This window comes from Hyaena hyaena, unplaced genomic scaffold (genome assembly GCF_003009895.1).
Source record: "Hyaena hyaena isolate Hyena2069 unplaced genomic scaffold, ASM300989v1 scaffold_214, whole genome shotgun sequence".
NCBI classification, from domain to species: Eukaryota; Metazoa; Chordata; class Mammalia; order Carnivora; family Hyaenidae; genus Hyaena; species Hyaena hyaena.
Window position 1 is genome coordinate 2503191 of NW_024080842.1, and position 15672 is coordinate 2518862.

General features: G+C 51.1%; 1 protein-coding gene across 3 annotated transcripts in view; it reads left to right on the plus strand.

Moving 5' to 3' along the window:
• Positions 1–12483: 12483 nt before the first annotated feature.
• VDAC1 (voltage dependent anion channel 1) overlaps positions 12484–15672 on the plus strand; it is a 30800-nt gene continuing 27611 nt past the window's right edge. Inside the window, exon 1 of one of the 3 annotated variants that reach the window (XM_039242290.1) lies at positions 12484–12538. The gene's annotated coding sequence lies outside the window, so the exon portion shown is untranslated. Of the gene's footprint in view, positions 12539–12653; positions 12769–15672 lie in introns of those variants that run through there. The other 2 variants (XM_039242289.1, XM_039242291.1) reach the window with 2 other exon arrangements.

Consider the following 15672-nt stretch of genomic DNA (forward strand, 5'->3'; position numbering starts at 1 on the left):
GACACAACCGACTGAGCCACCCAGACACCCCTGGTCTTGTCTGTATTATTTAGTATTTTAGTGTCTTGTTTGTGCCCACGTACCACTTGTCACATTTGCAAATTTGTCTCTCCCTCTAGCCTGGTGAGCTCCTTGAAGAAAGGAAGGGACTGTGTCTGTTTTTGTCCCCCATGATCTCTCTAGGATCAGCACAGTGCCTTGGACGTGCTTGCTGCCCAGGAATTGTTAATTGAGTCCTGAGCAAGGTGAGAGATGAAGGAAGGAGGAGGAGATGCTGCATGTGAAGGAGGCAGGGGGAGATCTTGCGGCTGGTTGTGAGAGGGGAGGCTGGGATCAGCCTAGTGCAGTGGGCTCTGATCCAGGGATGTCTAGGGCCAAAACTTGAGCATCTGATTAAATCATTATTTTTCAACCTTGGCACTGTTGACGTTTTGGGCTATATAATTCTTAGTGGTGGGGGGCTGTCTTGTATAAGATGTGTAGCAGCGTCCCAGAGCTCTGTCCAGTAGAGGCCAATACCACATCCTCCCCTGTTTTGACCATTGAAAACAACTCCAAAGGTTGCCAAATGCCCCCTGGGGATGGCCCATGGAGTTGTGTCAGAAAACCTGTCCAGCACCCTAGTGGGCCTGAAATATTTGCATGCAGATGAGCTGGGGATGTAAAAGAGAGACGCTAATGCCTGTCTTACACCGGAACTGCTGTCTGGAGAACTTGTGATTCAGAACCGGCTGGGTGACAGGTACGGCCTGTGCTGCCACCTGTTGGTGGATGATTGGGAGTGCACCCACGGCAACACAAATTGCCTGTCAGGTGGGGGCGGTGGGGAGGGCCATTAAGGGCCTCTCCTTGAGAATGGGCCAGGGAAGCCCCGCATAAGGCCAGCCAGGGTGTGCAGCAACCAGGAGGGCCAGTGGGAACAGGACATTTTCCTATCATTTTGGTCAAATGTTTCATGACGTACTTGTTAAAAAAAAATCAGGCCAACTTATTATTTCTTTCCTCCTTTTTCCTGAAGACACTCTGATCCCTCTTCCTTAGAAGTTCTCTGATTTGGGCCCTCAAGGGTTTCAGTCAGGACAGGGATACTTTGAGATGGAGTCATGCCCAGCCTCTTGCTCCTCAATCACTCCCCTTGGCCAAACTGCTGGTCATCCCACAGGCTGCCTTTGGGGGGGGGGGGGGGGACTGGGGGGGGGGGTTGGGGGAATGCAGGAGTTGGGCATCTCCAATGGCCAAACCCAAACTTACCATCTTCTGCTACACTCGCCTCTTCCCTGCACTCCCAGCTCAAAAGGTACAGCACCAGCCCTAGTTACACAGCAAGAAACACCACCTCCATCACTGATTCCTACAAGTTCTGCTTCCTCCATCAATCTACATCATCCACTCTCCTGTGTCCACTGCTGTTCTCACCATTGTCTGAACCCCCCTCATCCCAAGCCTAAGCCAGTGCAGTGGCAGTGACTCAGCTGGACTGTTCTGGTGCATTTAGAGTTGTCTGAGGTCGTACTTGTGGGTGCATTTAGCTGGAAGCTTGGCCAGGGCTGGAATGTTCTAAATGACTATGCTCACATATCTGGTACCTGGGGCTGAGAGTGAGGGTGCGAAGGAAGCCCAGTCTCTCTCTCCTGCAGAGCAGTTGAACTTCTTACTTGGGGGGACTGGGGCTACAAAAGACAGAGAAGGGAAGCTGTTTGGCCTCTAAAGTCTGGACCGGGAACTTGCATAGTGTTCCTTCTGCATTCTGTTGGTCAGAGCAGAACCCAAAGGCCAACTAAGTTTTACTTTTTTTTAAGTTTATTTATTTGTTTTGAGAGAGACAGAGATAAGCATGAGCTGGGGAGGGGCGGGGAGGGTGGGTAGAATCCTAAGCAGGCTCCACACTGTCATTGCAGGACCCTAAGCTGGACTTGAACCCATGAAATTGTGAGATCATGACCTAACCCAAAACCAAGAGCTGGGTGTTTAACCAACTGAGCCACTCAGGTGCCCCTAAGTTTTAATTTATCAATTTTTATTATTTTTTTAATGAGAGAGAGAGAATGGGTACAAGCAGTGAGAGGGGCAGAGGAAGAGAGAGAGAATCTAAATCAGGCTCCATGTTCAGCGCAGAGCCAGATGTGGTGCTCGACCCCATGACCCTGGGATTATGACCTGAGCCGAAACTAAGAGTTGGATGTTCAACCAACTGAGTCACCCAGGTGCCTCCAGCCAAGTTTTAACAGAAGGGGAAGTGGACTCCAGCTGTTGAGGAGAGAAGTGTTTGGGAGGAATTGGCCACCGTCTTTGCAGACAACCCACCATACCCACCTCCTTCAGGTCAGGTCAGCCTCTCTATAAAGAGTCACTTGCTCACTTCATTCATTTCTGCTTAAAAGTCACCTCCTAGGAGAGACCTTCCTGGACTGTCCTTCATAGACCCTCCCCCCATTGATTTCTACCCCTATGGTGCCTTAATTTTTCTACAGGACATTTTCCAGTACTTGACATTATAGTTCATATTTATTGACTAACTTTTAGTCTTGACCACTTGACAGTAAGCCCCAAGAGCGGAGAGACTGTGTCTGCTTAGTTCAGTGCTGAGTACTCAATATTTAGAGTACTGCCTGGCTCATTGTAGGAACTCAATACATGTTTGTCAAATGAATGAATATTTCTTTTCACCTTTTGTTTAAAATTTAAAAAAAAATTTTAATGTTTATTTTTGAGAGAGAGACGGGGAGACAGAGTATGAGTAGGGGAGGAGCAGGGAGAGAGAGAGAGAGACACACACGCACACACAGAATCTGAAGCAGGCTACAGGTTCTGAGCTGTTAGCACAGAGCCTGACACGCAGGTCTTGAACTTGTGAACCTTGAGATCATGACGTGAGCTGAAGTCAGACACTTAATCGACTTAGCCACCCATGTGCCCCAGAATGAATGTTTCTAAGAAGCTTTCTTTTTAAAAATTTTTTAAAAATGTTTTTTATTTGTTTCTGAGAGAGAGATAGCATGAGCAGAGGAGGGTCAGAGAGAGAGGGAGACACAGAATCTGAAGCAGGCTCCAGGCTCTGAACTAGCTGTCAGCACAGAGCCCGACGTGGGACTCAAACCCACAAACCGTGAGATCATGACCTGAGCCGAAGTTGGACGCTTAACCGACTGAGCCACCCAGGGGCTCCTCTAAGACATTTTCTTCCATAGAACTTACCATAGTTCATTGTTGTATGTTTACTTTTACAGTGATTTGAGCAAATTCTGTCTTTTCCACAAAGAAAGGAACAGTGTCTGTTTATATCCACTAATAGGTTATATTGCCAGTTCTCAGGGCAACGTCTGGAAACTAGCAACCTGCCATGAACCTTGGCTGAATGAATGAACCCTGAGAGGAGAGACAGGATGTAGGGCAAAAACTGAAGTATCTTCCCACGGAGTCATCCTTGTTTACAACACACAGATGCTGGGTCTTGAAGAAGAGGGCTATAAATAAAAATGTTCCAACTTGGGGTGCTTGGGTGGCCCAGTCGGTTAAGCATCTGACTTCAGCTCTGGTCATGATCTCGTGGTTCGTGGGTTTGAGCCCCGTGTCGGGCTCTGTGCTGACAGCACAGAGCCTGGAGCCTGTTTTGGATTCTGTGTCTCCCTCTCTCTCTGCCCCTCCCCTGCTCGTTCTTGGTCTCTCTCTCTCTCTCTCTCTCTCTCAAAAATAAACGTTAAAAAATGTTCCAACTTGATATTATTTAACCCCCTCAGGGTGTTGGTGTTCAGAGAAGCCACACCCTGAATTTCTTTTTGTGAGATTAGGGAAGGACACAGCACCTCTCTGCTCCTGCTGTGCCAGGACTGCTAGAGGTGCTTGGGAAAAATGCAGATGGCTGCCCCACCCCAAAAATATTAATGGAGACCATTGAGTGGGGGAGGCCCCACCACCTGCCCTCCAGGTGATACATACCATGTTTTCAGAAACATTGCTTTCCATTTCTGTTTTCTGTTTGGGTTTTTTTGGGGGGCTGGGTTTTCTTTGAAGACCACCTGTGTCTCTTAAGTCCTTGGTAGCTTTATTTATTTATTTCCCTCAGAAGGCTTTGTAAACAAGCAGCTTGTTACATAATTGCTGGAAAAGAAGGCATGTTTCCTTACCTTCTGAGGAGGCTGATGCTCAGGATCATGGAGAGGTCATATGGCCCAATCCCCTGTGGTTGGGCAGGATCATGCTTAAACCACAAGAAGCAGAAAACTGGGTCTCTCCTTGTGCAGATTTGCTCTGTGTGGAATTATGAGGTTTGTGCCTGGCGCTTAGAGAGAGAAGAGGTGGGGTCCTTGATGTGGGGGAGGTCCTTGGCACAGTTGATGGGAAGCTGGCATTTCCCCAGGGTTGAGGAGAAACTGGGGAAGGAAAGGGAGGGAGAAAGGGCCTAATCTTCTTATGTAAGAGTCATGGAAGAGCTTGTTTTGTAACCCCAGGGTAGCAAGGCTGCTAAGTTTAGATTTGAACCTGAAACTTCTGAACTTGGAGAGGCATCCGGGCTGTGGCTCCCTTGGGCTGTGCTGGTGCTGGCAGGAAGAGCTGTGTATCTGGCCCCGTGGTCACCACCTGGGCAGCTGAGGGAGATGCTGGGCATTAGAGGCAGGAGACACCTAACTAGTTTTAGGAAAGCTGTGGCATGTCCAGAGAAAACCTTGATGGTGAGCCCAGCCCCCACAATGTCTCCTCCAGCAAAGGCTAGAGTAGGTGGTGGGGTGGAGGTTGGGCATGAGAAGCTCAGGTGGGGGCAATGGCAGCGGCACTTTGGTTCAGTAGCCCACCTGGCTGCTGGTTTGTTGCCTACCTCCCGGTCGTCACTGCCCACATCAGCAAGGAAGTCCCTCTCAGCAGCCGGGACACAGGGGAAGCACTAATGGTGGGGCCAGGGAGGACACAACTGTTGTCCTGGAGCATCTGGAGGAGGCCTTTGGGAATAAGAACCCGTAGGCAGTGTGGTCTCAGTTAGGGCGGATGCCTGGTCTGAAAGCAGACCTAGGTCAGCCAGGAGAAACCAGGAGAAGCTAGTCTTCCTTCTTTACAGTACATATGTGTGCACATGTGTTTGTGAATGGGGCTGGGGGTTGGCTTAAGGGACGTGCAACATGAGAGGGAGCACAGTCCCCCAAACCATCCCCTCTGACACCAATTGCAAGTTTCAGGATCTCCAAGATCAGCTTTACATGTAATGATTTACTAGAAAGACTCATAGAACTCACTGGGTTCTATAATTGTATATCATTATACTCACAATTACGGTTATGAAATATTGCCAACCAGGAAATTTCACTCGAGCTTTGGTGACCAGAATTTATTGGGTCTCCGTGGCCAAACTGTCCACGTAGCTGACATCAGTTTCCAGTCCATCTGGAGGTCCAGCTGATACTGTATGACTCAAAGCCCCCACCCTGAATCACATTGTTACTTTATCTAGTAGCTGGTCCCCACCCTAAATTGCATTGTTTCTTTATCCTGACTGGCCAGCCCTCCCCCTATGTGGCATGACATTGCAAGGGCTCAGAGATTATTTTCCGGAAGCTAAGGGCAAGTTCCAGACCTCTCTTTGGATGAGGTGTGGTTAAATTCCTTTTTTTTTTTTTTTTGAAGTTTATTTAGTTATTTATTTTGAGAAGAGAGAGAAAAAGCACAAGTCGGGCAGGGACAGAGAGAAATGGAGAGAGAGAGAATCCCAAGCGGGGATCCAGGGATCCAACCCATGAACTGTGAGATTACAACCCGCTTAACTGCCTGAGCCACCCAGGCGCCCCTGGTTAATTTCTTTATTACAGAGGCAGATTAAACAGCCTTCAGCTCACACCAAGTCTGTCAGCCCATTCTTCTTGGCTGATTGACATCTCATGGGTGCAACTCCCAGCTGTCTGGACAGTAAGACTAAGAATAGCTGTCCCCAATGTGTGCCACCTGCATCGAGGTAGGAGTAAGCCACTCTAAGTCAGTCACCTCCTTTACACTGTGTGCCACTCACCACTTACTTAGAAATTTGCTTACTCACCATTTACTGAACACCTGCTATGTGAACAGCATTCTAAGAAGGGAGACAGAGAATAAAGAGCAAACCAATGGTTAAATAATTTTAAAGTGTGCTTCATGCGATAAAAGAAACAAAGGGCAGACCTCAGAATAAAGACAGAGGAGAGAAAAGAACCTGCTTTTTAGATTCCAAAGCGGGAAAAGGCAGCTTTGAGAAAGTCCCATGATAGCTGAGAATCAGAAAGGAACCAGCCGTGGGAAAAACCAGCAGAAGGAGCATGTCTGGTACAGGGGCACGTGGGCCTCAGCTGCCAGCTGATGCCCCCATACAGATTGTGAAAAGCACCTGGAAGGAGAGACGTAGTCACTTCCTTGTGGCTGACACAGTGTCGTCAGGACCCAAGGCTCATGAGCTGTGTCGGGACAGGACCTCAGCCCCACACATCCCTTTGACCTGTGTTGGTGCAGTGTGTAAGCCACATGACTCAACGTGACAGTCTTGGGCAGACAATTGCTGGAAGCAACACCCCTGGGCAGCTCTACCAGGTTGGTACCAGGTACCAGACCATTTTAATTCCGTCTGACCCTGTCCACATTTCACATAATGTTTTGTCTGTTAGTAGAGGCCATGGTGCAGAAATTGGGAAACTGTTCAAGTCCCAGACCTTTGAGCAGTGTGTGCAAGTTAGGGGCAAGTTTCTGTCTTCAGGGCAAACTGCACGCATCCTCTTACTGGTGGGGTCTACCAAAGGGGTTCCTTGTTCCTTGCAATAAAAGGGTATCCTCCATGATTTTTTCCCTAGTTTTCTTCATCTTTTGCAGGACCCAGTATGTGCTGAGCAAAGGAGAAACTCTTGCCTTCTTTTAGCTTAGTGGTCTCTGGTAAGATTCCAGCCCGTCAATTCTAGTTAGCATCGTGAACCCACCCACCTACACCCACACCCACCCACACCCACACCCACATCCAGGGGTGCATGCACACACATTGATGTCCCTTTCAGGGGCGTTTATAAGTATGAGAGCTGGACCTGGATTGAGGCCCGGGTTTGCCATACAGTAACAGCGGATCTGGATTCCAAATCACAGGTAGTTTTATACAACAGGAATCCCTGCCTCTTTTCAAGATTGTTTGAGCTTAATTTGTTTACCACAGTGCTTGAAAGATGGAACTTAGCACCTGGGTGGTTCAGCGGGTTAAGCATCTGACTTCAGCTCGGGTCATGGTCTCGCATTTGCTGAATTTGAGCCCCACATCGGGCTCTCTGCTGTCAGCTGTCAGCACAGAGCCCCCTTCAGATCTTCTGTCCCCATCTCTCTGCCCCTTTCCCAACATGCGCTCTTTCAAAAATATGAACATTAAAAAAAGGCTATTAAAAAAGGTGGAACTTAGAGAAAATAAAATACAAAAAAAGCCCACCACTCAGAACCTTGTATGCTTGTGTCTTTCCCTACATTCAAATGTTGAAATTGTACCCCCCCCAACAGGATGGTGTTGGGAGGTAGTTAGGGTTAGATGGGGCCCCCATGATATGAATCATTCCCTTACAAAAGCAGGAGTCTCCTTGCCTCTCCCTCTTTCTCTTTCCTCATACTAAGGAAGGTCATGTGAGGACATAGCCCGGAAGTGGGGTTCTCACCAAGAACCTGACCACACTGGCACCCTGGTCTCAGACTTACAGCCTCCAGAGCTAACAAACTAATGCCTGCTGTTTAAGCCCCCCAGTCTGTGGTTTTCTGCTACAGCATTCTGAGCTATGACAGCGTTCTAACAAATCATTTATAGTATTGTCTTCTGCAGGTTTGTGCACTAGCTTCCTCAGCTATTATAAAAAACTACCATAGACTTAGCGGCTTAAAGCAATTAAAATTTATTATTTTACAGTTCGGGAGGTCAGAAGTCCAAAATTAGTCTCACTGGGCTAAAGTTAAGGTGTCAGCAAGGGCTGGTTCCTTCTAGAGGTTTTTGAGGGGAGAGTCTTCCCTTGCCTTTTCCAGCTTCTGGAGGCTGTCTGTATCACGTGGCTCATGGCCCATACTGCCGCCTTCAAAGTCAACAGGGAAGCATCTTCGGATCTTTGTCTCCAACCTCTGCTTCTGTTGTTACATCACCTTCTCTTGCTCAGAGTCTCTTGTCTTCCTTCATGACGCCCTTGTGATTACATTGGTTGCCCTTGGACAGTCTAGGTTAAGGTCTCCATTTCAAGATCCTTAAGATAATCACATCTGTTAAGTTCCTTCTGACAAGTAAGGTAACATGTATATAGGTTCAAGTGATTAGGATGTAGACATCTTTGGGTGGTTATTATTCTGTCTACCACTGTCTATACAGTTTTTCTTCTTAATGTTAATTTATTTTTGAGAGAAAGAGAAAAACAGAGAGAGAGAGAGAGAGAGAGAGAGAACAAGCAGGGGAGGGGCAGAGAGAGAGGGAGACACAGAATCTGAAGCAGGCTTCAGGCTCTGAGCTGTCAGCATAGAGCCTGATGCAGGGCTCAAACCCATGAACCATGAGATCATGACCTGCGCCAAAGTTGGACGCTTAACTGACTGAGCCACCCAGGTAGCCCTCTACATTAAAAAAAAATGTTTATTTATTTCTGAGAGAGCGTGTTAGGGGGAGAGGCAGAGAGAAATGGAGACAGAGGATCTGAAATGGGCTCTGTGCTGACAGCAGCAAGCAGTCTGACGTGGGACTCAAACCCACGAGCCTCAAGATCATCATGACCTGAGCTGAAGCTGGATGCTCAACTGACCAAGCTACCTAGGCTCCCCTGTCTCTACAGTTTTTAATGTTGTGGTTACAGTAACACTAATACATGACTGCCTTCAAATAGCATTGTAACAGAAATATTTCCCCACAGGAAGTCTTTGTAACCTTCTTTCCTCAAGGCTGTGGATGATCTGTAGAGGGTATAAGCTTCAATTTGCTCAAGCTTGGAAACCAGGCTGTATTCCATTCTGGGATGCAACATATCTTCCTGGAGCTAGTATTCCCAACACTTGGGGTTGCTTTAACATAAGTTCCCAGGAACAGATCAAAGGAACGGGTTTATGATTCTTATTACATATTGCCTAATTGCTTTTCAGGATTGTATCAGTTTATACTACCTCTCCTAATCAACCTCATTTGGCCTTTATTGTTAAAATTTTTAAATTTATTTATTTATTTTGAGAGAGCGAGCAAGCGAGCCAGGGAGGGGCAGAAAGAGAGAGGGAGAAAGAATCCAAAGCAGGCTCTGTACTGTCAGCACTGAGCCCCATGAGAGTCTCGAACCCATGAGCCATGAGATCATGACCTACATGAAACCCAAGAGTTAGATGCTCAACTGACTGAGCCACCCAGGTGTCCCCTTATTTGGCTTTCTTATTTATTTATTTACGTATAATGTTTATTTTTGAGAAACAGAGAGAGCAAGTGTGAGTGAGCAGGGGAGGGGCAGAGAGAGAAGCAGACACCGAATTGGAAGCAGGCTCCAGGCTCCAAGCTGTCAGCACAGAGCCTGATGTGGGGCTCAAACCCATAAAATGTGAGATCATGACCTGAGCCGAAGTTGACGCTTAACTGAGTCCCCCAGGAGTCCCCCCATCTTTGGCTTTCTTAAGAAAAAGTTCTCTCACTTTTTAATAAAGCTGTTATATCTCATTAAAGGATATGTGGGAAATACAGAAAGGGGCAAAAGGAAAAAAAATCACTCATAGCTCCATAAAATGACTTTTTAAAAGTTTATTTATTTTTAGTAATCTGTATACCCAACATGGGGCTTGAATTCACAACCCTGAGATCAAGAGTCACATAGTCCCATAAATTGAAACATAACTTTCACTAATACTTAATAAATTTCCTTCCAAAATTTCTGTGTGTATATATAATTTTTAAAAATCATGGGGGGCGCCTGGGTGGCTTAGTCGGTTAAGCGTCCGACTTTTGCTTAGGTCATGATCTCGCGGTTCATGGGTTCGAGCCCCGCGTCGGGCTCTGTGCTGACTGCCAGCTCAGAGCCTGGAGCCTGTTTCAGAGTCTGTGACTCTCTCTCTCTCGGGCCCCCCCTGCTCACGCTGTCTCTCTCTCTCTCTCTCTCCTAGAAATAAATAAAAAACATTAAAAAAAATAAAAATAAAATAAAAATCATGGATATGATGTTGGAACTTCTTGGAACTGTTTTAGATCTAGGACACCTCACGTTTCTGCATATGCAGGAGAAAAAAATTTTATTGTGATGTCCTCAGAATCTAGTCTCTATCTCTCTCTTTTGTGGGCTGGCTTTATTCTTAGGGCAAGTCTGTCCTTCAAAAGGGCCAGGAAGTCTGACCAGGGTCCTTGGTCATCCCTACAGCTAGTAGCGTGCAGTGCTTTGACTGATCCAAGAAAGGCCCTGGAATGGGGTCAGCTCCATCAAAGCTTACGGACTGCTAGGAGGGGAGAATGGTCATTAACCCCAAAGAAAAACTGTTAGACCTGACCTGGGTCTATTTGCTACTAATTGCTAGAGAGGACCTGATTGGCTAGTCTTGGGTCAGGTGCCCAACCCCAGCCCAAATCCCTGGAAGACAGAGTGGAGGTGGGGCTGGGGGTTGGGGTGCTAAGCATGGCATAACAGGCTGCCTTGTATAGCTTTTTTCTTGGGGCTCTGGTGGGGAAGGTGAACCTCAGGGCCTGAGAATTCCATGTCCCACCAGATTTCTTCACTGTTTTCTGAGTGCTTAACTCCTTTTGTCTCCCATTTTAGACTTGCCACAGCTCTCAGAAGTTGAAGCTGAGGGATAAGGTCTCTCTGCTGCCCAGAGTCACACGGCCAGTGACTCAGATGGCACTCAGGTGATGAATCTGAAAGCAGCCCGAAGGGGAGCCCCAGAAGGGACCCAGAAAGGTGGGGCAGGGGGGGTTGAAGGTCCTGAAAGGGGGTTTGGCAAGGAACTGCTGGAGGGGAGGGAGCACCTTGGACATTTGGTCCAAGCATCACACCTAGACTTCACTAACCCAGGGCAAGGCTCCTAGCTCAAGGGAGGTTTCCAGAGCCCCATTCTCCCGCAGAGCCATCTGGTTCTGCCCTGCTTCCCTGAGGACCTGCTGTTTCACCGCACTCACGGGTGACTCACGACTTTCCTTGCCCCACCCTTTCTCGGAGTGTGCGGAGGCCTTTGTGTGCAGAGTGGGGATGACCGGGTTGGAAAGCTCCGAGTTCCCAGTCGGCCCTGGAGCTGCTCATGGGCCTGGGGAGGATCCGTCCTCCACGCTAAAGGAATTCTAGGGGTTTAGCTGTACCTGCTCACATCGTCAGTCAGACTAGAGGCCTCTACAGAGCCCAGTGCGCCTTGTCTGCACCCTCTGCCACCTCCCTCCCCACCCAAGCTCCCCTCTTCCTCAACATCCCGCCCCCACTGGAATACTAGGTGCCCTTTCCCCGTGCAAGCTGCCATCTCTTTCCAGCAGCCTGTCCTGCCTGCCTCTGCCCACGCCCCAGTTGCCTACTCCTTGAATTTGTGTTACATCTGATAGGGATTGAGTGTCCTGATTTTGTAGCCCTGCGCCTCCCCCACGGGGGCCCCTTAGACGCCTCACGTTTGTCGGCGGAGGCGAAAAGAGGTGCAGAAGCTTCATCCAGCCACGAACTGATTAATACTTGGGGACACTCAGTGGTAATTCTTGGAGAGGGAAAGCACCCGCTTAAGGCCTAACGCGGAGACGACACACGCTTTCACGGAGCTCCGCGGGGAGGCAGGCCCCGGGTTCCCCTCCGGGCCTCCGCTGGCCGGAATCTGCGTCATGTTTGCGCGCTGTCAGACCCAGCGGGGTACATTCTGGCAAAACGCAATTTACTCTTTTCACTTCCCAAATGCTCCGAAAATGGCTACTAACGGTTTCGCTACGGGGGAAAACGGCTAACGCGGAGCGCAAACCCCGTGCACAGGGGGGGTTTCTCAGCGCTTTGCCCTCGGCGGCCGCAGGGCTCGGGCAAGGCTGGCGCGGCGCGAGGAAGGGTCGGGGACGCTGGATACGCCGGGCGGGGAGCCCAGGGCCGGGAGCGGAGGGAGGCGGTGGGGGACAGGCAACAGTCGTGGCGCTCCAGTCCCCTAGCCACTCCGGGGCCCGCCCCCAGGGGCTCGGAGCCCGATATAACACCCCGCGCGGGCTTTGCAGAGGTGAGGGCTCCGGGGGTCACCTAGTCGGCCCGCGCTAGGCCTTGGTGCAGCACCGCACGCCACATCGTCTCTCAGGGAAGGGCCCTGTCTCCCAGCCCCGAGCACGGGCTGGGGGCCCAGGATCCCGTGCGTCTTCCATCAGCGCAGGAGGCGCCGGGCACGGCTCAGAGAACCGGAAGCACCTCCCCACCCCTCTCCACGCGGGCTTCAACCTGGCGCGTTTCCAGCCAAGAGTGGCTCCCGTGGGCGGCTGGCACGCGTGTCCCTGCGCACGCACACATCTTGCGCACGTCAGCCCGACGCCTCTCCGGCCCCGTGTCCGGGCGCACGCAGCCCTCACGCGTGCCCGCACACGCCCGCGGGCACACGCGTCCGCGGCGGGCACTGACGGTGCAGGAAGGTAAGGGCGCCCGCCGGGAGCCGACTGGGGACCCTGGCCCAGGCCTGGGCGGTGTCCGGGGCGGGCCCAGGGGCGGAGCTCGCCAGGCCGGGCGCGCAGGGTCGGGGCGGGTCCGCGCCGCCGCCGTCCGCGCTGTCCCGCCCTCCGCCCGGCCGCTTCTCTCCGTTCCTCTCGCTGCAGCCCCCGCGGTAGCAGCCGCTGAGCCCGCCGCCACCGCCACCGCCCCCGAGGTAGGTGCCGCGGGCTTGGGCCTGCGCTCTGCGGGCGCCCGGGGTCCCGGCCCGGCCCTGGGGAGCCGAAGGGGTGGGGGGGGGGTGAGGAGCCGGCGTAGGCGAGGGGCTGAGCGCCCGTCCCCAAGGGCCGAGCCGGAGCGCCCCGCGCGGAGCAGGCCGCACAAGCGGGCCCCGGCGGGCATGCGGGAGGCCGGACGTCCGGGGGCGCCTGCGGCTGGGACTCGGGCCTGCGGGGACCTGCGGGCGGAAGGGACGGGCCGCCGCCTGAAGGCCAGGCCGGCTGCAGGTCTAGGTGACCTTTCCCGGCGGCGCCCTCTGGCCCTCGATCCCGCCAGCGCGGGTCGGGCGGGGAACTGCCCGCCACCCACACTCACCGGGCTGGGCGCACGGATCTGTGCGGGCCGCGCTGTCGCCGCGGGGATGAGTTCCTTTGACGACCGCGGGCCCACGCTCCCAGCGCCGCGCGCCCTGTCCGGCCTGCGGTGCACGCCCGGAGGAGCTGTTCGCGCGTGCCCGCTGCGTATCGGGCTGAACGCGAGGCTGAGTCGACTTAGGCCGCAGGAGCCTGGACGGTAGGCTAAGCCTTGGGAAAGGACGCCCTGCGGGGAGCGGATGTGGCCTCCTTGGCCCTAGGAGAGATTCCTGGTTCGCTTGCTCATTCATTCACCGAGTGTGGCCGTGCCTTTCCAAAACTGGTTGGAGCTCTTGGATTTCAGGGCTACAATCCTAGTGACTTGTCCAAGGTCACACAGCCGGAGCGATACGAAGCCTAAGTTTTCTCTTCTGTACAACAGGAGCAGTTGTAGCTCTCCTTCGTTGCGTTTTTGGGAAGAATGATAGGAGTTCATTAACGCAAAGCCTTCGGTAGAAACCTTGACACTTGAGGCTTTTCAGGAAGGATTTAGCTCATTCTCTGTAGCCCATTCTACTTCACGTGGTGTTCTGGAAAGCGTTCAATAAACATAGTCCCTGTTACTTTAAACATTATTACTAAGCACTTGTGTGCCAGGCCTTGAGTAACTTTCAGGATAATTAATGAAAAATCCTTTAAGTTTATAGACAGATTAGGTCAGGCTGAAGTGTGCAGACCTGAGGGAAGGTTTCGCCTGAGGTCCCCATCCCCTTGACCAGCCTTACCTCTGCTGAGGAGGTAGAGATTGGGCCCCTCCCTTTGCCTAATATGCTGTTGGCAAGGCCAGGGCAGGCTGCCCAGGGTTTGCCTTGTTTCTCTACCCCAGCTCAGGAATGAGTTCTACAGGGTTAGGCTTAAGCCCTTTGCAGCTTTGTTTTCAGTGCCTGGGATGATGCCATTTGGCACACAGTAGGCACTTGAGAAGGGTCTGTGGGGGTAAATGTGCTCTTGCTTTTTATCCAAGAGTCAACTTACCCTACCGGTAGAAGGATTTTTTTTTTTTAATTTTTTTTTTTAAAACCATTGCAGCATATGGTTTATAGTAGTTGCTCATTAAGTATTTGTGAAATTATCGAATGGTCCTTTGTAGTGGCTGCAGGCCCAGACCATAGTCTCTTGATCTTGGACATCCTTTCTGAGGGACACACACATCTCACTCCCAGAAAATAGTCTTGCTTAGCAAAGGATCACGCCTATTTATTTGAAGAGCTGCAGCGGAATGTACAGCCCTAGAGCACTGAGATGCAAAACTCTCTCCCAATTTGATGTAACTGCTTTAAATGTGTTTATCTTCATCCTGTGACTTTCCAGGGACTGTGGGAAACTTGTAGAACTGGTGTTTCTGGGCCTGCAGGGAGGGCCGAGCAGGGTAAATGGGATTCTCCAAAGTGCTTTCCCTCTCTCTGGTGGGTGTGTCGATAACCTCTGCTGGAGTTGTTCTGACCTTGAGGGGAGGGTAATACTGCTCTCAGGTGATTGATAGCTTAGTCTTATTTCTATATTTTTATTCTATTGGGTAGAGGCAGGGCTGTCTGGAGACACAAACACAGGGGCTCAGCAGGACCATATAGTGAGGAGTAGCCTGTGGGGTGCTGACCCTGCTGGACACTGGGCAGATGTGGACAGTAACCTTCAAGCTGGTGGTAATGAGGGGCATTGACACCCCCGCCCCCATCTTTACTAGTAAGATGGTCCCAAGCCACTGAAGTTCACTTTGCCCTTGATGGAACTTTTCAGGGCCTGACATCTTTTCTGGTGGTGACTGAGGGAGACGTGTGTGTGTGTGTGTGTGTGTGGCTGAGAGCCCACCCAAGCCTGCAGGCAGCCCCTCAGGGTGCTCAGATAGTCTGTGGCCTTGTGCTCCCACAGAGGAGAAGTGAGTGAGCAGTGGGACCCTCAGCTGGGCCTGAGCACAATCCTCCGTTTTACTGCTTGCTCTCAGGGAGATGAGGGTGAGTGGGCTTTTAAGCCCTGGAAAGAGTCCTGGGGAGCAAATTGATCTCCCAACACAGCTGACAAGAAGCACAGGATCTAGTACAGGTGCAGTCACTGTCTTGTTCCTCGGTGTGTCCTTTATAAAAGTGTGGTCGTCATAGTCCTCATCATCATCATCACAGTCATTCTTTACCGAGGGCCTGCTCAGCTCCCTTCTGGGGGGCTTAACATATGTTTTCTGACATTGAACCCAACATCCTACCAGCCCTGGGAGAGATACTCTTGTTTCCTTTTCATGGGTCAGGAGGCCTGAGCCCAGAGTTGGGGCTCAGGGCCTGCTCTGGCTAGTTCTAGTGCTGGTACTTCCACACGGAAGTTGCCCAGGCTAAGGGCCACTGTGACCAGCTGATAGACATGAACGCATTTGAAAGGCAGAATTTGCTCTTCGGAGGGGAAGTGTTCTTTCTCGCTGAGCAGAGTGAACATGTGTATCGCTGCGTGTAGGCTGCCTGGCAGTGGATTGTAATCAGTGGAGTCACCTCTCTTTGTTGCAA